At 39.6% G+C, this 23,087-nt stretch overlaps 1 long non-coding RNA gene and 1 pseudogene across 2 annotated transcripts in view; both read left to right on the forward strand.

Annotated features, from left to right (window-relative positions):
* Window positions 1-23,087, forward strand: part of LOC150012226 (uncharacterized) — a 138,471-nt gene that overhangs the window by 23,054 nt on the left and 92,330 nt on the right. The window lies entirely within an intron of this gene.
* LOC150012227 (elongation factor 1-alpha 1-like) lies at window positions 836-22,865 on the forward strand (annotated as a pseudogene). The gene is made up of 6 exons (XR_016510842.1): window positions 836-935; window positions 5,244-5,498; window positions 6,344-6,455; window positions 11,879-11,960; window positions 19,736-19,905; window positions 21,433-22,865. The product of XR_016510842.1 is annotated as an elongation factor 1-alpha 1-like (transcript).

Genomic DNA, 23,087 nt, shown 5'->3' on the forward strand with positions numbered 1-23,087 from the left:
AGGAGGCACACCTGGGGAGTGTTCCCAGCTCCTCACTGGATCTCGAAGCTCATGGTCCCAGCACCAGGGGAAATCAAGCCTCATTGCTTCTGACTGTGCAGACCAGTGGGGGTTGGGGTGGAGGCAGAAACTGTCAGTTTCTCAGCAGTGTCCACTTGTTTAAAGGGCCCCCACAGTCCTAGAACATCCGCAGACCCACCCACCCTGGGAATGACAGCCAGGGCCATAGCGAGAGGGGCACCAGTGAGGTGCAGAAATGGGAGAGGTGCCTGGAAAAGGGGCAAGTGCTGGGGTGGCAGCATTGTTCCCTCTCAGACCCCTCAGCCACATACAGCGCCACAACGTGGTGAAACAGGTTGACCTGGACTGAAGGCCCCCTAAGGCTCCGCCCCTTACAGCATAAGAGGAGCAACAGCTCCAGCTGAGATGCAGAGGCGAGCAAACACAGGAGCCTGTCAGAATGTGGAGACAGAGAAGTATGGCCCAAAAGGGAAAATGGATCAAGGTTCCAGTGGGAGAACTAAGCGACAAGGACATAGCCAACCTAACAGATGAGGAGATAGACAACCTAACAGATGTAGAATTCAAAACACTGGTAATAAAGATGCTCACAGGCTTGACAAATATGCTTGAGTACGGCAAACGCATAAGAGAAGTGAAGGCTATGCTAAGTGAAACGAAGGAAAATCCACACAAAACCAATGGTGAAAGGACGAAAACTAGGGTTCGAATCAATGATTTGGAACATAAGGAAGAAAAAACTGTCAACCGGTGCCTAATGAAGAAGCAAGAATTTTTAAAAAATGAGGAAAACTTCCCAAATTTTGCGAAGGAGATGGACATACAGGTTCGGGAAGTACAGAGGGTACCAGGCGAGCTGGACGCAGAGGGGACCACACCGGGACACATCACGACTGAGATGCCTAAGGTGAACGGTAAAGACAGAGTCCTGGGGGCAGCAAGAGAGAGGTGGAGAGTTGCCTACAGGGGGCTGTCTATAGGACTATCAGCTGATTTCTCAGAATACACTTTGCAGGTAGGAAGGGACTAGTAAGCAGTATTCGATGTGTTGAAAGGCAACCTGCAACCAGGATTACCCTGTCCAGTAAAGCTATCATTTGAAATGCAAGGGGAGATGAAGTGCTTCCCAGACAAGGTGAAGCTAAAGGAGCTCATCATCACCAAGCCATTATTATAGGAAAAGTCAAAGTGACTTAAGAAAATGAAGATCAAAACTATGAACACTAAAATGACAACAAACTCACAACTATCAACACCTGAATCTAAAAAATAAAAACAAAATCCAACTAAGCAAATCAGAATTGGAACAGAATCATAGGTATTGGGATCATTTGGAATGTTATCAGCTGGGAGTGGGGAGGGAGAGAAATGGGGAAATGGTGCAGGGACTAAGAAGCATAACTGGTTGGTACAAAATAGACAGGGGGGTGTTAAGAATAATATAGGAACGGGTGAAGCCAATAAACATATATGCATGACCCATGGCCATGAACTTAGGGGGGGGTAGGATTGCTGGAGGGAAGGAGGATACTGGGCAGAGGGGAGCAAAGGGAAAAAAATTGGGATAACTGTTACAACATAATCAATAAAATATACCTAAAAAAAAACTGGTACATTTTCACAATGGAATGTTTTTCAGCAGAAAGAAAGAAGGAACTCCTGCCATTTGCGACAACATGGATGGAACTAGAGAGAATTATGCTTAGTGAAATAAGCCAGGCAACGAAAGAAAAATAGCTTATGCTATCACCTAACACAGGAAACTAATGAACAACACAAACAAATGAGAAAAATTAAAACAGAGGCATGTCAACAAGGAGTAGACTAACAATGACCAGGGGGGCTGGGGCCGGGGGAGAGAGAGTGAAGGGGGGGTAAGTCGGGGAAGGGTAAAGTAAAAAAACTAGTATAAATGACCCATGTACATGGACAACAGGGTGGGAACTGACATGGGAGAAAGGGTGGGCTGTGGGGAGAGCAATGTGGGAAAAATGGAACAACTGTAATAGAAAAACAATAAATACATTTTTAAAAAGACATGAATCTATACAAACAGTAAGCAAATTTTAGAAAATTTCATTGTTGTTTTTATTTTTCCACTACCATGTCAAGGCTAATTATGAAGAGATATTACCAGGCAAGTAGAGAGGTTATTAAAGATGTAAAGTTTAATGAAGTATGAGAGTCCTGATTAAATGGCACTCTTTACTAACATTGCTCAACCAGAATATGCACGCTTTTACACCAAGATAGAGAATTTTCTTGGTATCTCGCTCATGTATTCTTTCTGTGGTGCACAGAAAATTATGGCTAAATTTGCACTTAATGAATTTCTTGTTTCCGAAGTCTCTAATTCCCATTCTTGCCATAAGACACACTTTACTCCTCAGTGTCCCAATCCTATTTAGTTTCTGTTGTGATCATGTAGCCTAAAATAGATGGCACAGGGAACATTAAAATTGTAAATAGATAAATCCATTGGGAAAGGAATAAAGGAAATTATGATAATGTGGTCTCAATCAGAGCAAAAAAATGTGACTGAAAAAATAACAAATGTGTTTTTTGAAGCAAAAAACAAAATGAAGCAAAACATTAAACAAAAAAAGATGAAAATAGTTCTGAAATACCAAGTCATCTTTTTTAAAGTATATTTTACTGATTATATTGTTAGAATAGTTCCAATTTTTTCCCTTTTGCTCCCCTCTGCCCAGCACGCCCCTCCTTCCCTAGCAATCCCAACCCCCAAGTTCATGCCCGTTAGTCGTACATACAAATTCTCTGGCTTCACCCATTCCCATATTAATCTTTTTAAAAAAATTAACTTTTTATAACAATGAAAAATAACAATGCCCCCCTCTCAGGCTTAAGACTCTTTAGAATCTTATAAAGGACAATGGGTGCCAAGTCATCTTTTAAAGGTACCACACAACCAAGGAATGAGTTAAATCTTTGTAGCATGAGACATAGAGATGCTAGATTAAAAGTGTTTGGGAAATGAGATAAAGGGAGAAAAAGGACAATTGACCTGATCTTTCTTTTAATCCAGTTGAGTCTGCTACCAAGGTAATATACACTGTCTAAAACCTGAAAGTGTGATATATCAACCCAGTAGGACTAGGTGGAGACATTCAGCCCATTCCTCGAACCTGAGGAGCACACAACATAGGAGAGAAAATAACAGTCTTATTCCTGCAAAACCTAGAGTATATCTACATCCAGTATATACGTAGAGTCTTAATATTCATGAACTGAAATGTTAAACCCATTTCTTATGTTAGCCAGACGTCTCTCTCAAGTAACTTTGGGATATGAACATGTACACCATTCATGTTGTCTAGGATTCTGACCATGAAGAGAGAATGCTTGTTTGGTAGGAGGTGAGGTAGACAGGAAAAGAAATTAGCTGAACGATTAACAATAGGATCACAGTCTGGAACAAAGATAACTAATCTGGATTCATATTCTACTTATTTCTTCCAGAATAAGTTTACTTTTTTCTACATGCAGCCACTGGATGTAGCTATTAAAAACGTGCAGTTTTTAAGTATTGGAATTTAGTACTTCTAGTGTTCTAGAAGTATATTTAGAATAAAGATGTCTATTAGGTGGATATTATATTCCTCTCACACAAAAACATTTATTGGAAGACAATATTAGAGAAGTAATTGATTCTCTTCCCTCACCTCCTCTCTTCCTTTTTCTTCATCGAATACTTAAAACTAATTTTAAGCTAACATCTATTATCTCCTTTCTTCAACTATGAAACTATTATAAAATAAAGTTTGAGGAATATTTTAGGAAATGAAAGAAATATGTACATAAAGCTACAGTTTTGGTGAATACACAATTATTTGTCATTAAAAGGATTAATTTATAGTTAAGGTTGTTGTCTTTTCCCTTATACTTAGAATAGGATCTTAATCTTAAACATTACATAGAGATTTAACTAAAACTTGAAGAAATGTGTTACTGGTAATTGAATTCTTGCCACAGTTACCTATGCAAACCAGTGTTAATGAAACTCCAGTTCAAAATGGATGGGTTTGGGGAATTATGATAGCTATTTATTTTCTTACCTGAGATGCCATGATAATCTCAATAAAATAAAGAACCCAATTAAGAGAGTTCTCATTTGTAGCTATTGGCCAAGTTTACACAAACTGCTGGGATTTCTAAGCAAAATAAATCAGAGGTTCAAAGGCCTTTAATCAAGGCCAGTGAGTGAGAAAGGGAATGTTGTAGTACTTTGGGTTGGAGGGCGCGGAAGTAATTCCAGCAGATAGAATGAAAGAGGGTCTGAGGGCTGCGGCTGGCTCAGGCAGGATCAGCACTGAGTAGTGCAAGCACCTTCCTTTTATTGGATTTTGCAGATATGCTAATTAATAGGGAGGGTCCAGGAATGAGCTCACAGGCACATCCTGGGAATGATAATAGTGTACTTGAAATTTACAACAGAGGAAGTTCAAAAGGTCAACTGAAGAGAACACTTCCTGACAAACAAGTCTATATAGCATTCATAGACAGAAAAACAGAAATCCAATCAGTTATCCTTTTAAGGCTAAGGAACGGATGCACTGTTCAGAAAGCAATCAAGGTTAAACACCATTTGTGCTTAGTCTTGTTTGACTTCCTTATCAATATCAGGGAAGATGGAGTACTCAGCAAGATTCTTTGTAAGTCACAGGATCCTGAGGCCTGAGCAGTCAGAGACTGTGGGCACCAGAGAGTTCAGCTCTCTACTGGGATCATTAAAGACCTGGACCGAGAGGCATGTAAACATACCTCAAATCAGAAGTCTTGATTTCCAGCATCAAGGGAAATACTGTACTTCTTTGCATTTTGACAACCTTTCACCTGTGAAGCAGAGAATGGACTTGCTTCTCCGGAAGCGAGGTTCTGCTCCACCCTGCCTAGCTTGCTGTCCCTGCACCCACCCGCAGTTTGGTACCTCTCCCTATTAGCAAGCTATAAATTGCCCTAGAGCTTAGAGACAATCAGGTCAGCACCGCTCTCACAAGGGAAAAGCTTCTTCCCAGCAGAATTGTTCCGGGGAAAGAGGGGAAGGAGGAGGGACCCCACGCTTAGTTGTCACTGTGCTGGCAAGTGCTTGGAGATGGAGCAGGGGCTGAGGTCGGGGGAGAGGAGAAGGGGAGGCTGTCAGAAACTGCATCCCGAACAACGTGGCGTTTGACCCACGTCTACAAACTTATTGGTCACTGCAGTGCAAACTCCCAGCGAACTCCCTGCTGCCTGGCAGCCTCCGCTGCTCGGAGGAGTCGTGCTCTCCGGCACCACCTATGGGACGCAGTCCCCTCTGCATCTCTGGTCCACAGCACCCTTCACGAAAAGTCTCCAGGCATCTAGCAAGGCTCAGGTTCATTTACCCTCGCCCCCAGCCCCGAACCCCGACAGAATGATGTTATTAACCTCCAGTAGCCCAGAGGGCCAACTCCCTGTGGCTTTATTTGTGGACACTCGTATGGAATCCTTTCACATCCCGCCCTGCTCTGCTTTCACAACAACGTTGGGTCAAACGGCCAAAGACAAACTTCTGCCTCTTCTTCCCTAATCTCACCTTTTCAGAAACACAGTCTGAAAACCCACACACCTCAGAACTCCTAGGGCGCTGTTGCAGTCTGGGCATGCTCAGTTTCAGGGCAGGTTTTGATTGAAAGTAAAGAAAAAAAAAATAGCTTTGTATTATGTTGTCTCCTCCCGTGCAGAGGGCTTGCTGAACAGGTTGCGGGCATCCCTGCGCGTACCCAAAGGGCTTATGGGATGCCCTTGATTGCGTCTCCTTGGGATCTGTCCCCCTCCTAGGTAGCCCCTCCCCCAACCCTCCTCAACCCGTCTCTTCAGGTCCCCGTCCGCTAAGGGGATGGAGAAACACTAACAGAACTGGGATGGGCGATGTTGGCTGAGCGGATCCACCTATTACTAGTGCGCCCGGATTGGCTCCCTGGCACAGCGTACCCGAGGTGGAACCAATCAGGTGGCTGGGGCTGGGAGATGATGGGCGGCCGCCTCCTCACTGGAGGGATTCCTGGAGAAGCTGCAGTGTTGGGGATGCTCTAGACCGACTACTACCCCCCCCCCCCCCCGTGTCTTTCCACATCCTTCTCCTGCAGCGGCCGCAGCCAGCAGTACTTAGTGGCAACTTGAGGCTGCAGCCCGGCAAGGCCCCCAGGGTGGTGCTTAGCCGAGAAGGGGGCTCAGCTCCCAGAAGGGGTGTGTGTAGGGTGGGGGCGGCCAGCTGGGACCAGCTGGTGGCCCTGCAAAACCTCCCACACGCCGACACCCACACACCCATTTTGTGTTGCAGGCTGCCCCTCCAAGAACAGAGGCAGCGAGAGGACGTTTGAGCCTTCGAATGGGTCCACACAGGGAGAGCACTCCAGACGGAAACCGGCACCACCTTCTGATCTTCCCTGCAGGTAGGGCAGTGGGACTGGCTGTGCGGCCACCTTGGTCGTGCCTATTTGCTTGAACCCCCCCCCTCCAAGATTTTGTTCTTGGTACCTTTGGGTGTTGATGGTGGACAGTGCGACCTAGGGAGGGAGCCCTGGGGTCCTCTTGTGAGAAATACCATGAGACCACATGTGTATCTCCTAGCAAAGCACTTCGCACAGCGCCCGTGACTTAGAGCGTGGAGTTGGTGTTGGGCATCCCCTATCTTCTTGCTCCCTCTTTCCTTATCTCATTCTCTCTCCTCCATCCCCCATCCCAATCTCAATCTCTCACCTCCACCGCCCCTCTCTCAGTCTCTTTTTCATCTTCACCCTCCTGCCATCCTAAGCACGCACAGGGTTTCTTTCTCCTCCTGGAGAGGACTGCCTGTTCTCAGAGGAAAGAAGTGGGTAGTGAAGGTAGGAGAGAGATTTCTTTTTGCAGGGGCAGAGGGGGCAAGATAGAATACAGTCTTTGTGAAAATTCAAGTACACGAAGCAATTAAACTGAATAAAACGAGTAGACCAGTCCTCCAGCCCTGGCAGTCAGAGGGAGGAAGCATCAAGTTTGACTCGGCCTCCCCTTTGCAGGAGGCTGTGTCTCTCACTTGATTCGTTCCAATGGAACAAAATAGAGCAGTGATCCAATGCACATTCAGCTGCTTAATTGCTGTTGTTTTTAAGTGCTAACTATCTGACTTTTCCTGTTACTATCTGTCCGGTAGGGCTAGCTGGTATTTACCCATCAGTAGTAATGCCTGAACTTTGAGGTGTTTCTTGGTTAAAAAAAGATAATTAAAAACAGATTATTACTTTCCTGAGATTCTCTGGTATGGCCTTTATATTGGGGGGGGGCAAAAAATGTAGTTTCTAACACTCGTAAATGATCTGGAGGCTTGGGTTCCTGCTTTGAGAAAGCTAATCTAGTTAATTTTGCATAAATGCTGATTTTCACTTTTTCGAATATTAACCCGTTTTGAAATCAAGCAACCATTTAAGTTTTCTGTTAAAGCTACATTTCTGTATGAACTGCCATTTCATTCTACCTTTCTACTATCTGTTTGCATTTTATTGTCTGAATATCAAATTCATGCATGCCTTATTTCCTTATAATAAGAATATTTAATAGATGTAAACATGATGTTTATAAAATTTCAGTGTTCCAGTTAAAAGGCATATGGAAGCTCAGTTGGCCAAGAATCCTCTTGTACTGGAACAAAGTTTAGAAAGTAATGGTAGGAAGATAGCCTCAATTTAAAAAATTTTAAAAGGGAAATGTTTTAGTCTCAAGAAAAAAAATATCAAAATAACTGTGTGCCTTGACTGCCTGCATAATAGGTCAATTAAAGGGTGACTTGTTGAACGGACGTTGGTGGCAGCTTCTAATTCCATCATCAATGATATAAGCTTTCCTTTCCTGTCATGGATCAGAGACAGCTAAGTGATTTCTGTCAGATGAGAGGAGGTAGAAATGCCTAGTTGAATGTAATAGGAAAGTTTTCCAAGTGGGTCCTACATGAGTGCAGAGAAGGCAGCAGATGCTAGTGTCCAGATAAATCCTTTCCTTTGATTTATCAGGGGAAATGTCAAGTCTTACATTTTTTTCCTACACTTCCACTTGGGATAAGAAAAAGGAAACTTCTTTCTCAACTCTGCCTGACCTTCCACACTAATCTGTGCATCTGAGAAGGTGTTTATTTTCACCACCTATCTTAGTATATAAGTTTATACACCAACTTACTTCACTTGCCGTCAATGTAATGAATATTATTTTCTAAACAATTTTTCATTTGAGATGCTTATCTCTTCTAAGTAGAATTTCCTAGAGTCACAAAAACAATATTCTTTCTAGGGCTTTGACAAATGCCTCTTTTTCCTTTTTAATGTAGTATTTCTGTTGCAAGCTAACTAATTATTAGAGGTGCCACCTTTTGGTTACAAGGACGAAAGGACAATCACTTCGTTGCCTCATATACGACTGAATTAAAAAGTTTAGACATGAAGAGAGGTATAAAAAAGAAACTTTTCTATGTGAGCGAAAGAAGATTTTGTTTGCTTACTTCTCCACTTTAGGAAAGGTACAAGTTTAGGTTTCTGGGTTTGTGACATTTATTTTTATGACTCTTTACAAATATTAATTATAGCAATAACATGTCAAAGGGATGTATCTGAGTATTTAGTTTTTAACACACTTCGGAAAAATTAAGTCTTTATAGATACTGGAAGTCAGAACTAATTCCAATATGTAGTGAGTGGATTGAGGAGAGACTTTAAATTATTACTTATCATGCCACAAAATGTTCTGCTATAACAATTTCATACAATCTCCATCTTTTCTCTGTTTTAAATAATATTTTTAAAATCTTATTACCATTTCAGAGCAAATGTGATAATTAGATTTTAAGATACATTTATCAAAAATATTACTAATATACAGGAGATATCCTAAAATACGAATTCCAGAAAATACTATCCAATGAAGAATTGTTCGAGACTAGTTTTGAATTTCATTTCATAATGAAGAATATTTGTTATTCTCTCAGGTCAACTTATCAGATAGCTCTAATCAAGAAATATGAAAATGGATAACATGGTGTCTATATGATAAGATATGCATATGAGATGGTGCTAACAGTATATAGTAGCTTGTCTTAATTACATTTGCAAAATGAACTGGAGATTAATAGATGCAGAATGTGTTAGAGATGTAATTTAAACTTCCCATTAGCCTGATGACACCATGGACATAATATCAACTCATCTCTTTTTAGGTCAGTATATTAAATGAGTTTAGGGTGAATTATCCAAACAGGATTTTAGAGCCATCTGATTTTCAAGAGTGCACATTTAAGAATGGACATTTCTATGAGCCTGTAATACTGGTAGTTCTTATGAGTTCCAGTTTGTGGAACAGCCAGAAAGAGATATCATTAATTCCAAATTAAAACATAATATTTCTTTTCCTAACAGTAGTGATTAAATCATTTGGGGGTGGGAAAGTAGTTTGATTACATAATGGAGCAACTTTTGTCCAATGTTACAATAAAACAAGACCAAAGTTAGACTCTCTGCCATTCAGTAATGTTGGTGTGGGCCTTGCAAACATTTTGCTAAACAAATAATGCTTTTTAAAACTAAATATCTAATCCACCTGTGATTGAGAAAAAAATTAATGATTTGCATGTCATAAATAGATCTGTGTCTAAAGTTGAAGATGTTTTGTATTACTTTCTAGCTGAATTTATTATCCATAGAAATTCACCAAAGCTGTTTAAACAGAGATTAAGTATGTGGCAGTCTAAATGAATAAATTATTTTTCAACTAAGATTTAAGGAACTATACATATGTGGGAATATATGTATATATATATAATATATTAAAATTCTGAAATTTTTCTAAAAGGATTCTAGACTCCTGGACAGTAGTCTGCTGAAACTAAGGGGTACTTCTATAAAAAAATGTAAAAGAAAGATGATTGTGTCTTGGGGTTAATTTTAATAGTTTTTGGTTAAAAGGCTAGGAATAACCAGAGGCAAAATTAATGAGTGTCTAGTTCTTTCCCTTTAAAGAGCCCTTCTATGGCTTTAGGAAGAAGTAATTTTTATTTGAATCGTGTATGAAAAAAACCTCTCGGTAACAGAAAATGCACTTTTATATAGAAGTAACAAATAAGATGAAATCATGTTTTTACATGATTTGGACATAATAGAGACATAAAGTTCCTGTCTCTCTAAAGCTTTTATCAGGAGTTAGTTTCAGTGTTTTCACAAGGGCAAACTTCTTAATCTTTTACATAATTGAATGATATGATTATCATTGTTTTTTCGGATAAGAAGGTATAGATTGGTGTCTTTAATAATTCCTCTAGGAATGATTATATTTTTTCATAATATTTTGGTAAACTTTCTTGAAACTCCTTCATTAAGTGTGGCCATTTTGTAAAAGCAGAAATTTAATCCTTCCAACTTGAAGAAAACAAGTTTTCTTTCAACTTCTCTGTTATTTCAAGAGAGTTCTTGAAAGCTACTTTTATATTGACTCTAACAAACTGAGGTAGCAGGGTATATGAACATCATTCTAGTCATATGTGATAGTAATAGAAAAATAAATTTATTTTAAAATATATTGTCAATATATTCATGCTATCTATTGCAAGTAAGACATGTGTTTGCTTTCTTGTATATTTGAATAAAAATATAACCTTTTCTGTATTATTTAAAGCTAAAACATTTAAAGTGTACAGTGAAGAATACTGCTATGTTGTGAAAAGAGTTAGCAACCAGAGATGCTATTTCTGTTGTATTAAATATCATTTTAGAAGTCCTATTGCAAAGAAATATTCTTTTAAAGTATGTTTCCTCAAATTATAAACAATATTTAAGAGAGTTTAAAAAAATTAAAACCTAATTTAGAATAAAGAACACATTTCTGATAGTGTTAGAAATCATTTCCTGCCATGTCTTTGAAAAAAACGAAGCAGAGTTTTCTAAATTTTCTGTAATTTTTATAATTTTAATATTTAGTTAACCACAAGGTCTAATAGTTTACAACTAGTTCTGAGTCTCTCTGAGTTTGTTTCACCTCTACAAGTACACTCAATGCTTGGAAGGGATGTGGCATATTGGTTTCCATTATTTGCCAGTTATACAGATGAGGAGAGGCCAAAGTTCATGTTTTCTGGTTACTGCCATTGTGGAGATACAAAGAAAATATCTGGTAAAATTTCTATATCCATCTCACATATAGTATGATGAACATAAGGAGTCATTTTGTTAAAGAGGAGTTCTGGAAAATTGTAAAGCAGATGAAGATAATAAACACTTCTATTTCTTAGTTATTTGTACAGAACGAGAGCTGGAAAATTTTCATGTAGAATAAGAATGGCTTTTTTCAGCTAGTATAAAAATCTGGTAAAACTCTTTGGTTAAGATATAACTTCCTAAATTTCCTAACAGCCTGTCAGACAATATTTCATCATACATACAACCCTGCTGCAGAACCCCAAATATTGTGCCTAAGACAGCTAAGTGTCTCCCTCAGGAATTAATTTTTGGTTGAAATATCCAGTTAATCAAATCTAGGTATGCTACTGAAATTTGGTGTTACCTTATCCCAGTGAATCTGCTTTTCTATTTGTGAAATGTAACTTTGCTTACAATTTTAATGTGCTTAGAGTTCATATAATTATTATTTTTTGCCAAAGGGTATTATATTAAAGTAAAAGGAGTTATGTGTTGTTTTCTGTAATAGATAAATGTATTTTTTCCCCTTTTTTCTAAGTAATTCAAAGATGAAGATAAAATGCACAGAGAACACAAATAGAATCAGAGGGTTATTTGAACGTGAGGCATTCTTATACTGCAGTTGCTTAAATGAGACATATTATCTCTGGTTCTCTTCTCACTCCCAGATTTCAACCATCTTTTCAGTCACATGGCAACAGAGGGAAATTAAGGAAGACCCACCTCACGCCTCTGTTGAGAGTTGCCTGGGTGTGGCCTCCACGGGGCAGCCTTCTGTTTAGCTTGAGGCCCATTTCCTTTTTGGGCCAGCGTCCTTGCTTATCACCCTAGGCCTCACTCCAGCTTGGAAGCAGGTAATTGGGTTTTCTAATTGCTGCAATTGAGAGTCATTGGCATATTTTCATCTTCAAGAAGGCAAAAAGCACCTGAAAATAGTCAGACAAAATGTATGCAACTACACCAAACTTAGTCCTAATTCTTACAAAATGGGATGTTGAATCTTACACACGTTTCAGGATAATTAATTGTTGAAGTAACTTTACCTCCATGAAAAATTTTTTGATTACTCACAAATGAGCCAAGAAAACTTTTGACAGTTCAGCCATGAATCAGTATAACATTTTTGCTTTTTTTAAACTAATTTACAGCAGTGGATAAAACTGAAATAATCATTAAAGAGAATTTCAAATCCTTGGATTGGCTTAAGTATCTTCCCAAGTCTACCCGTGTCTTGTTATGAAGACCCTTAAACACTCACATCCCTCATCCTCAGCATCACAGGTCATTGAGAACTGGTTTGGTTTTGTATGGAATCTCTGGATATCATCGTGCAGCATCACGTAAGGTTGCTTTTAGGATGGATTACTAACAATGTTTTCAAACATAACTTTACGTGAGAGTTACTGTATGTATAAAGAACAATGCAGCATCACAGCAGCAGGCTGCATGTGCTAAAATGTCAATTTAGAATTATTTTCTCTTTCTAGAGAAGGAGAAAGAGCTAATTGAGTGTATTTTATCTTCATGATGTCCTGCACCTCAGTGTTCTATGCAGTATAACCAGTGTATAGGTCCTTGTTCACCACCTATTAAATATGGAAATTGTTGATTTAAGAGGATAAAATCATTAACAGTTTTTCTTTTCTTTTTTTAGACAAATAATTCAATGGCCTTTGAAACCAGGACAGTGGTATTACAGGTTACTAAGGCCTAGCTGAGCTTTTCTAGCAATCACGCTTTGATTTAGCAAGCTTATTAAGAAGAAAAGTTGACACAACTTCTCAGGAAAAAGACAATGTAGCAAAACATTGACTCTCTTTCCAACTTGGCATATGTGCCAGGTTCTAGTTTACAGACTGGCTTTCTGCCTAATCTGTGGCATTTTCATCAGATTTGAGAAATGAAGAAAGTGTGAACTATTGAGCCTTTTTTCTAGAGTACCAGGATCTCTTCTATAGATAAAACATCACCATCCTATTGTCACCAGTATCCCAAATCCAAGACCACATGTTTTTTATAAAAATATAGCAATATATAAACCCGACCATCATCTGCCTAAAAGTGCTTATAATTTTTCTGTCACTTTACGAAATTTTTGTTAAAATCTTAGATAACAACATGATGTTACAAGAAACACATCCATTTTTAGTGCTTTTATTAAATTATAATTTAAATTTAAAAAGCCAAGCAATGACCTTGAGATACATCTGAGTTTAATAATGCAAGGAAGTGACATTTCAACAAAAAGCTAACCTACTCCTAATTAACCAAAACTGCTCCGCTTTGAAATTGTGATGGTGGTGGTGGTGGGGGGGGGGTGGGGGGATAAACAAAAAAGTCCTTGATATACAAATTTTCAATTATTTTTCCAAGGGAATGATAGATACTTTCTGAAATACTCGTAGATGCCACAAAAGGAGTATTGATGAGAGGAGAGAGCCAACTCCTTCAGGAAAAAGTGGAGGAGCCAAGTTCTGTTATGCCTTTGAGAATCTGTTTCATCATTCATATCTTGGATGTAAAGCAAGAGTGTTTTCTCTTGACTCCTGGACTTTTAGACCTGTACACATCGAAGCATATTACTACTCACTGCCAGAACAGACTTGTTCAGCTCTCTCACTGAAAAAGTAATATAGTAATTTTCTTGCATTCCTTCCTTTCCTTGCATTTTTGTCCTTTCCAACCTTCTCCTATTCTTCCTTCCATTGTTTTCCTATTTTAAAGAATATCTTCATGAATTATCTTCCTCTAATCACTAAATGGGTGCTTGGTACTCCAGGCCTATACTAATAGCAGAACTGTTTTAATTTTCATATATCATACCAGCTTGAGTGCTACTGAAGCTTTCCCAATGTATTACTGAAGAGGTTGTTTGTTTTTAATGTGCAAAACCACAGTGGTGTGAGTACAGAAGGCAACAATAGCAGGAAAACGCCAGGTGAGACAGATAGAAAGGTAACTTAGCAGTCCCCGGAAAGCACTGAGCGCTCTGTGGGTGACGTGAAGAAGAAGTGCAGTCACGCCACAGAGATCCCCAGAGGCTAGGGGATTTTAGGGTCAGTTACCTTGAGATGCAGGGATGAATGTGAAGTAAAAATAGGAGTAATTGGATTTTTAAGAAAACAGTTTTTATTTTTTTTGTTTGTTTATTTATTTATTTATTTACTTATTTGTAGAGAGAGGGGAAAGGAGAAAGAGAGGGAAAGAAACATCACTGTGTGGTTGCCTCTCATCCGCGGCCCCAACTGGGGACCTGACGTGCAACCTAGTCATGTGCCCTGACTGGGAATCGAACCAGCGACACTTGGATCACAGGCCGATGCTCAATCCACTGAGCCACAGCAGCCAGGGCCAAGAAAACAGTTTTTAAAAAGCAGTCAGACCCCAAGATTCCCCAACCCAACCCATGAATAACTGGGCATTTCCCTCTTTTCTATCTTAACAAAAGACTGGAGGTTATTCTCTGGGGAGAGAAAAAGAAATGGAATCTGTATGCGAACAGGGTACAACAGTGGACTGACAACAGAGTAATTAGAAGTTTTCATAATGAACATGGAGATTACCAACTTTTCCCCCATTTAGATTCTAGAACCATGGTGATCAGGTGTGAGTCCATCTAATGGGGACCATTACTTACCCTATTTTCCCCATATGTCTTCCATGTACTTAAATACATTTGGGAAGAAATATAGTATTATCAGGGAGAATTTAGCATAATTAAAAAGAGTTTTGGAGTTTGGATTCCTGGGATCTGATACCAACTAAACAATGGCTGTTTGTGTGACTCTGGATGGCTATATAACTCTCTTAGGCTCATTTTTATTCTTATTAAAATGAATGAAGTAGTTAGACTATTAGGCCTCTGTTGTTTGTAAATGACAGAAAATCATATTAAAGTGGATTTAGAAAAAAGGCTTTCATTGAGAAGTCCATAGATAGAAATTGTTTTATAGGTCCAAAATCTGTGTGCCCAAAGCTTTCAAAGGTCAAAACTCAAAACATAAGAGTTTGGAGTAAGGAAAGGTTTCTTGATCATGAAGGCACCAAGCAAGAAGATGGGAGACCTAATCCTCAAATCCATCTCCCCAAAGTAGAGAGTTCAGGTTTCTTTTATGTCATGGGAAGGAGAAATCGGTGCGGCAAGAGGTGATTGACTTCTGCAGATGTCTGTGCACCAGCAGGGGTCTGAGGAAAATTATGATAGTTGATGAGTTTAGTTATGAGGTTCCTGCAAATATTTTATAAACAGTCATTATTTTTTGTACATACTTTATCTTCTCAAACTGAGAGCAGAATTTCTGTAATGATTAGTGTGTCTATTTGCAAGGTTAAGCAGAAGCTATAAGCCTGAAGGCCACGGGAACAAATCAGGCTTGAACAGGTTGGAGTCAGAGAGACGGAGCATCTCCCTCTGCCACACTCTGATTCAGGTGTGGCTACATGTAACAGTATTATGTCCCCTTTATGTCTTGGCTTGGCTGCAGTATTTTGCATGCATAGCTTGATACTTCTCTCATTACTGCAACTCACTCAATCCTACATAATTCAAGGTTCAAGTCCAGTGCAGGAGTAGCAAGCTTCTGCAAAGTTCCTAAGAGTCACAGGATTGGATGGGTTACTGAATGCACATTCTTGAACCATTTGCCATGGCCAAAGAAGGATCTAATTGCCTAAGTTCTTACTTACATCTAAGTGCACATACTCTCTACAATTATTTATGCACCCTTTTCCTACTTGCCCCCTTCTTCTATTCCAGACCTTGGCATACTGGCTTCTGGCTCCCAGCTTGATCTCGTCTCTTGCCTTGCCTGACTTTACAGTTGATGCTTTGAAACTATTGTCCCCTCTCCCCATCAAATCTGATATTTCATGCCTTTGCTTGGACCTGGAATCCCATACTCAACCTGGAATACCTCTTCGGTCTTCCTTCATAATTATCATTTCAGGTGTTGTATACTCTGTGAACTTTTCTCAAAACCTTAATAGACTGTGTCCATTCTCTGTGCACTAGGTGAACTTCAGTGTTATAATTTAACATAGTATTTTGAAGACTCTTTTTATGTGTCTTTCTCCCAGAAGCCTATGATATATTCAAGGATAGGGACTATATTCTATTTAATTCTGTACCCCCAGTTTCAAGAGCAGTTCTTGTCACAAAATACACATCTATTGTCCTGAAATTCCATTTCATCATGTGCATCCTTGTATTATACTGTGCGCTCCATGTTGTATTGAAACTACTTTTTTGGTGTATGTCTTATTTGACTTTATATTCTTAGCATCTTGCACAGAGCTTGATATGCTGTTGGTACTCAATTGAATCTTTAAGTTTATTTTCTGAAGAGCTTTTTTGGGAAAAAAAAAAGGGAGGAGAGAAGAAGAAACAAGTAGATGAAGTGTTAACAATTGAGGGTATTGTGGAAGAGGATGTACTATGTGTCACTGTCTTTCAAAACCATACCATTTCAAATATTGCCATTTGCTTCTTGTTTTAAAATTAAGATGCATGCATAATTGACATATAGCTTTGTGTAAGTTTAAGATTTGCAATATGTTGATTTGACTCTAGCTGGTGATCTTTTAAAATGTATTTGACCAAGACACTCGAACCAGAAATTTAAATAGCGTAGTATAATACTAGGGTAGCCATTGGAAATGTACTTCAGAAATTCTGCCTGAAGTATGTTTTGATTGAATCTAAAACAACAAAGAACTCATCTCTGGGTGTAGAAAACTCATAGAGTAAAGCTATAGTCTTCTAAAACTTGGTGTAGTATATATAATTTATATTAATATTTCTGGTAAAAACTACAATTATATATGGATAGACCTTTCCACGTTTCTTAATTTCTTTTCACATTTTTATTTACTTCTTGATACTAATTTTATGAAATCAGGAAAGTTGTTTAAAAATCTTATTATACAAATAAAACTATAAAAGCTCAATGAAGTTAGTTGAACATCCAATATATGAAATGGTGACATTGGAACTTTTTTAAATTTTATTTTTCAAGTTTTCAATTTAGTTGGCATGCAATATTATATTAGTTTCAGGCGTACTGCATAACGATTAGACATTCATATACCTTAACAAAATGATCACCCTGAGAAATCTAGTTTCTTATCTAGGCCAAGGATAAGCAAGCTTTTTCCAGAAAGGGTCAGTCAGTAAAAGTTTTAGGCTTCTCAGGGTAAGAGACAAAATCAAAAAATTATGAACATGCTTAGATAAGGAGAGAAAGAATTGCCACAATTTTTTTCAACTATGTAAAAATGTAAAAAAAATTTCCTAACTTAGAGGATCTACAGTTTAGATTTGGTTTATGGCTATAGTTTTCTGCCTCTGTTCTAGGCCATTCTTAGGCCTGACATTTTTTCTGTGTATCAGTTTGCTAGATCTGCTATAACAAACTACCACAAATTGTGGGGATTAAACAACAGAAATGTATTGTCTCAGTTCTGGAGAATACAAGTAGGAAATCCAGGTATGGGCAGATTTGACTCCTGAAGGCAATGAAGGAGAGCCTACCTGTTCTAGGCCTCTCTCTTTGGCTTGTAGATGGCTCTTTTCTCTCTCTTCACATTGTCTTTCTTTGTGTGTGTCTGTGTCCAAAGTTCCCCCTTTTATAAGGTCACCAGTCAGACTGGATCAGCGCATACCCTAATGACTTCACTTTGACTTGATCACCTGTGTATAGACCCCATCTCCAAATAAGGTCCCATTTTGAGGTACTGGGGGTTAGGATTCTAACATATGAATCACCTAATGATGATGATGGTGATGTTGATAATGCTGGTGAAGATGATGACATGTTGTTGATGATGGGTGAGGAGGTGATAGTGATGACTATGATGATGATAGAGGAAAAAAAGAAATGGAGTTGGTAAAAGGGAAAAAAGAGACCTCGACTCACCCCACCCCTGACATCAACAGGGCTTATTGTGTGAATAAAGCTTCACCTCAAAAGAAATCAACTACATTAATGTCTGCTTTATTTTTCTTTACTAAGAGAATATATCAAGACTATAGAAATACACTTTAACAGAACTATACTTTGCTAGAAATATTATTTATGATGATATGCAATTGCTAAAAAACTGAAAGGAAGATGCAAAAATGTTTAAAAACAATGAAGAATTTCCTTTAATACTGTGAAACAAAGGTAGATTTTAAGTAAATACAACTGCTAATAAAATCCAAAGCATAACTATCAGAAGATTTTACTGGAGTGCCTTCTCTAAAAAATGAAAGAAATATCTTTTTTATTTAAAAAAATGTTTATGCAGGTAATATTTTAAAATACTGACCAGCCTTCATTCCCTTGATTTGTAATTGCACTCTTTCATGTTTCTGCAAGGTGAACTCTAGAGGAAGTGAGGTGAATATAAACCGTGGACAATTTGGCATGCATCTATAGAAAACACCCTACCTTGGCATGAATGCTATTTATTTTGGAAGTAGGCTTTCATACCTTTTTAAAAGAAGATTACCTTGTATGTCTTTTCTTTGTGTCTTTTCATTTTAATCTCAAATTTTAAAAAGAAGTAAAACCATTTTCTGAACAAAGCTGTAGGGGTTACTAAGTCTGCTTTTTGAATCATACGGGGATTGAGATTTTGAATAGACTCGTCGGCAGCCGTCCGTCTCGAGAGACGATGGTGTAGCTTCTTAAGTGTCTATCTGCACCGCCGAGAATGGCTGTGCAGTCCGACACGGGAGTGACACGGCATCTGTCTCCTCCCGTGTTGAATTGACATCTTGCGATGACGCTGGAGTGTCCTCTCCAGTGGAGCTGAAGCTACAGAGCCTGGGCAGGGTGATATGGAGGGTCTGCTGTTGCCCATGCAGCAGACCCCCCCTCTCTTCGCAGCTGAAGGATCCAAGGGAAAGACGGAGTCGATACAGCTTGGCTTCAGGTGCGCCGCAGGAGTTGCCGGTGTTGACTACAACGTCAAACCGCCTTAGGGACTCCGGCTCCGGATTTTCTGTCGGGGTTTACTCCCTTAGCCTTTCCCCAGAAGAGGTATGCCGCAAGGCAGCGGAGGTTTTTTGGAGTCAGAGTTTTCCTTCTCTGAGATTTTGAATAGAAAACCACAGTTAATGAAGTGTTAGGTGAATTTGATTTAATTTTGCTTTTTAAGTTGATACTATCAGCAGGACATGACTTGATTGTAGTGCTAAAGTGGCCATTTAAAACAAATTGCCTTGAAGAGAGAAGCATTGGAAATAAAATCCCTTCAAGGTACTAAGTTTAAATGAGTGCACTGACAGCCATGCCCTTCACCCTGCACTATTTAAAAGCCTCCCTATTTGTATGTGTGCTGCACTGGATTAATACAAGAATAAAACAAAAACACAAAACACGGTATCATTTTTTTAGAGATACTGTGCTGCCACTGTTAATACTCCGCTGAAACATACTGACCCCAGGCAGTGGCTAGGATGGCACCTGCAAACTAACGCCCCAAAGCAAAATCCACCAAGTGCAAATAGATGGGACAGGTAATTTCTGTCCTTTTCTCAGCTGGGAAGCTCATTCAAACAAGCCTTTGGGAAGAAGTCCACCAAGCCTCCTTCCTCGCATTCGGACATTGAAGAACTCATGGACTCATCCCTTCCAGCCTCCCCCAAGTTGCCCCGTAACGCCGGCGACTGTGGGTCAGCGTCCATGAAGCCCTCACAGTCGGCCTCAGCGTAAGTAGCTCCCTCTGCAGAACGCTGATGCGTTTTTAAAAGACAGCCTCAGGCCAAGCCTGTCCTTGTGTTCTAAATGTCATCAGGTCGTACTGCCAAACTCTCCACGCCCGTCATTGGCAGATCTTCTTAGAATGTCACCATTCGTGTTCCTTTTTTCATATATTAGAATTTGAGTGTTTCTTGATCTCATTCTCCACTTTTCTATGTTATTACCCTCACTTCTTTTCACTTGCACTTGTCTATGTATCTGTCTAACTGTACGTTAAATGCAGGTCACCCCTTGTCTGGCCACCAAAGAAACGGCACAATGGCCCTGTGATCTACAAGCACAGATCCCTGTAAAATGGAGGGTGATGCATGAAAGCTGCAAAGATCCAGGTTCTAACCCAGGCAGTGTTCGCTTTTGCTTTTTCTAAAATCACTCTCATGCATTCCAGCCATAAACACCTCCTCTCTCCTTCTGTTTTTGAAGCAAAACTTAGTTTCCTAAAAGCCAAACCACAATCCATTTTCGTTAACTGTGTGAGATATTGCAGCATAGCATTTTTACCACCGCCCTCTCTTTGAGGTTACAAGAAAGAATACAACATTGAGAATGTAGAAACATGTGCTCTGCTGAGTCTCTTTGTGTTATATACTATTTAAATCAGATTTCCTTGTATGCCTATGACAGTGACGAGCCTAGAACTGTCATATTGAACAGGGCCACTAAAGACCATTTAAGACTCTTGGACATCCTGTGAAGTTTCGTAACTTACACAGGAAGGAAGAACATAGCTCTAACGTCTTGTGACCAGCAACCTAGTCCTCACATTTTAAATGGGAATGACATTAGTCATACAACACATTCTTTTGACCTATTTCCTAACACAGCTGTCCACAGAACAACAACCACCACAAACAAAGCAGGAAGGCTGTAGTATATCTGACCTTCAAGCAGCCCTCACTTAGGCTGCTTTTATGGATTGAAATCTGTGATTTAGCTTCATTAACTGTGATCCCTTTCATCAGCTGAGCCTAGCAGGAGGATTATATAACACTCATCCATTATTTAAATGTTCAAAACTAATCTCTGATTTATTTTCTACAATATTTTTGTTGAATTTTCATGGTAACTTGAAGCTGGTATCGTGGCAAATAAAGTTATTCTGTGCATAGTTTTATAAAACAGGAAATCAAAGTTTTAAGGAGATAATGAATTTGCTTTGAAAAAGAATATTTCAGATGCTGCAAATAGAGATTTAAGTCCCTTGGAAAATGGTAGCATTAAATGTAACATCACTATGACTCTTCAGCCCCATAAGTATCAGTGACAAGGGAATTTTGAGGATCACTATATAGAGTAATAACAGACTGTTTCATACTTCAGGAAATAGGAAGAAAAGATGAAAGGAAATGATAGTTACTATTTCCAGTTTTGAGCCTGTGAATGTATTACTGCTGGTAAAACTCTTTCTTGCTTTTTTTTTTTTTCGCAGCGGGTTTGCCGCCAGAACACAGGTGTCGCGAAAACCACCAGTACTAAATCAAAGCCAAAACGGGAAAGGAAAAGACTCACATCAACATTGTGGTCATTGGACACGTAGATTCCGGCAAGTCTACCACTACCGGTCATCTGATCTATAAATGTGGTGGGATTGACAAAAGAACCATTGAAAAATTTGAGAAGGAGGCCGCTGAGATGGGCAAGGGCTCCTTCAAGTATGCCTGGGTCTTGGATAAACTTAAAGCTGAACGTGAGCGTGGTATCACCATTGATATCTCCCTGTGGAAATTTGAGACCAGCAAGTACTATGTGACCATCATCGATGCCCCAGGACACAGAGACTTTATCAAAAACATAAGATTACAGGCACATCTCAGGCTGACTGTGCTGTCCTGACTGTTGCTGCTGGTGTTGGTGAATTTGCAGCAGGCATCTCCAAGAATGGGCAGACCCGTGAGCATGCCCTTCTGGCTTACACACTGGGTATGAAACAGCTATTTGTCGGTGTTAACAAAATGCATTCCACTGAGCCACCCTACAGCCAGAAGAGATATGAGGAAATTATTAAAGAAGTCAGCACCTACAGTAAGAAAATTGGCTACAACCCTGACACAGTAGCATTCGTGCCAATTTCTGGTTGGAATGGCGACAACATGCTGGAGCCAAGTGCTAACATGCCTTGGTTCAAGGGATGGAAAGTCACCCGTAAAGATGGCAACGCCAGTGGAACCACACTGCTTGGAGCTCTGGATTGCATCCTGCCACCAACTCGTCCAACTGACAAGCGTCTGTGTCTGCCCCTCCAGGATGTGTATAAAATTGGTGGTATTGGTACTGTCCCTGTGGGTCGAGTGGAGACTGGTGTTCTCAAACCCGGCATGGTGGTCACCTTTGCTCCAGTCAATGTTACAACTGAAGTAAAGTCTGTTGAAATGCACCATGAAGCTTTGAGTGAAGCTCTTCCTGGGGACAATGTGGGCTTCAATGTCAAGAACGTGTCTGTCGAAGATGTTCGTCGTGGCAATGTGGCTGGTGACAGCAAAAATGACCCACCAATGGAAGCAGCTGGCTTCACAGCTCAGGTGATTATGCTGAACCATCCAGGCCAAATCAGTGCTGGATATGCTCCTGCTCTGGATTGTCACACAGCCCATATTGCTTGCAAATTTGCTGAGCTGAAGGAGAAGATTGATCGTCGTTCTGGGAAAAAGCTGGAAGATGGCCCAAAGTTTTTGCAATCTGGTGATGCTGCCATCGTTGATATGGTTCCTGGCAAGGCCATGTGTGTTGAGAGCTTCTCTGACTCTCCTCCTCTGGGCCGTTTTGCTGTTCGTGACATGAGACAGACAGTTGCTGTGGGTGTCATCGAAGCAGTGGACAAGAAGGCAGCTGGAGCTGGCAAAGTCACTAAGTCTGCCCAGAAAGCTCAGAAGGCTAAATGAATATTATCCCCAACACCTGCCACCCCAGTCTTAATCAGTGGTGGAAGAACGGTCTCAGAACTGTTTGTCTCAATTGGCCATTTAAGTTTAATAGTAAAGGACTGGTTAATGATTATAATGCATCATAAAACCTTCAGAAGGAAAGGAGAATTTTGTGGACCATTTGGTTTTTTTGTGTGTGTGTGGCAGTTAAGTTATTAGTTTTTAAAATCAGTACTTTTTAATGGAAACAACTTGACCAAAATCTGTCA

This window comes from Furipterus horrens, unplaced genomic scaffold, assembly GCF_987537825.1.
Source record: "Furipterus horrens unplaced genomic scaffold, mFurHor1.1.pri manual_scaffold_4, whole genome shotgun sequence".
Lineage (NCBI taxonomy): Eukaryota > Metazoa > Chordata > Mammalia > Chiroptera > Furipteridae > Furipterus > Furipterus horrens.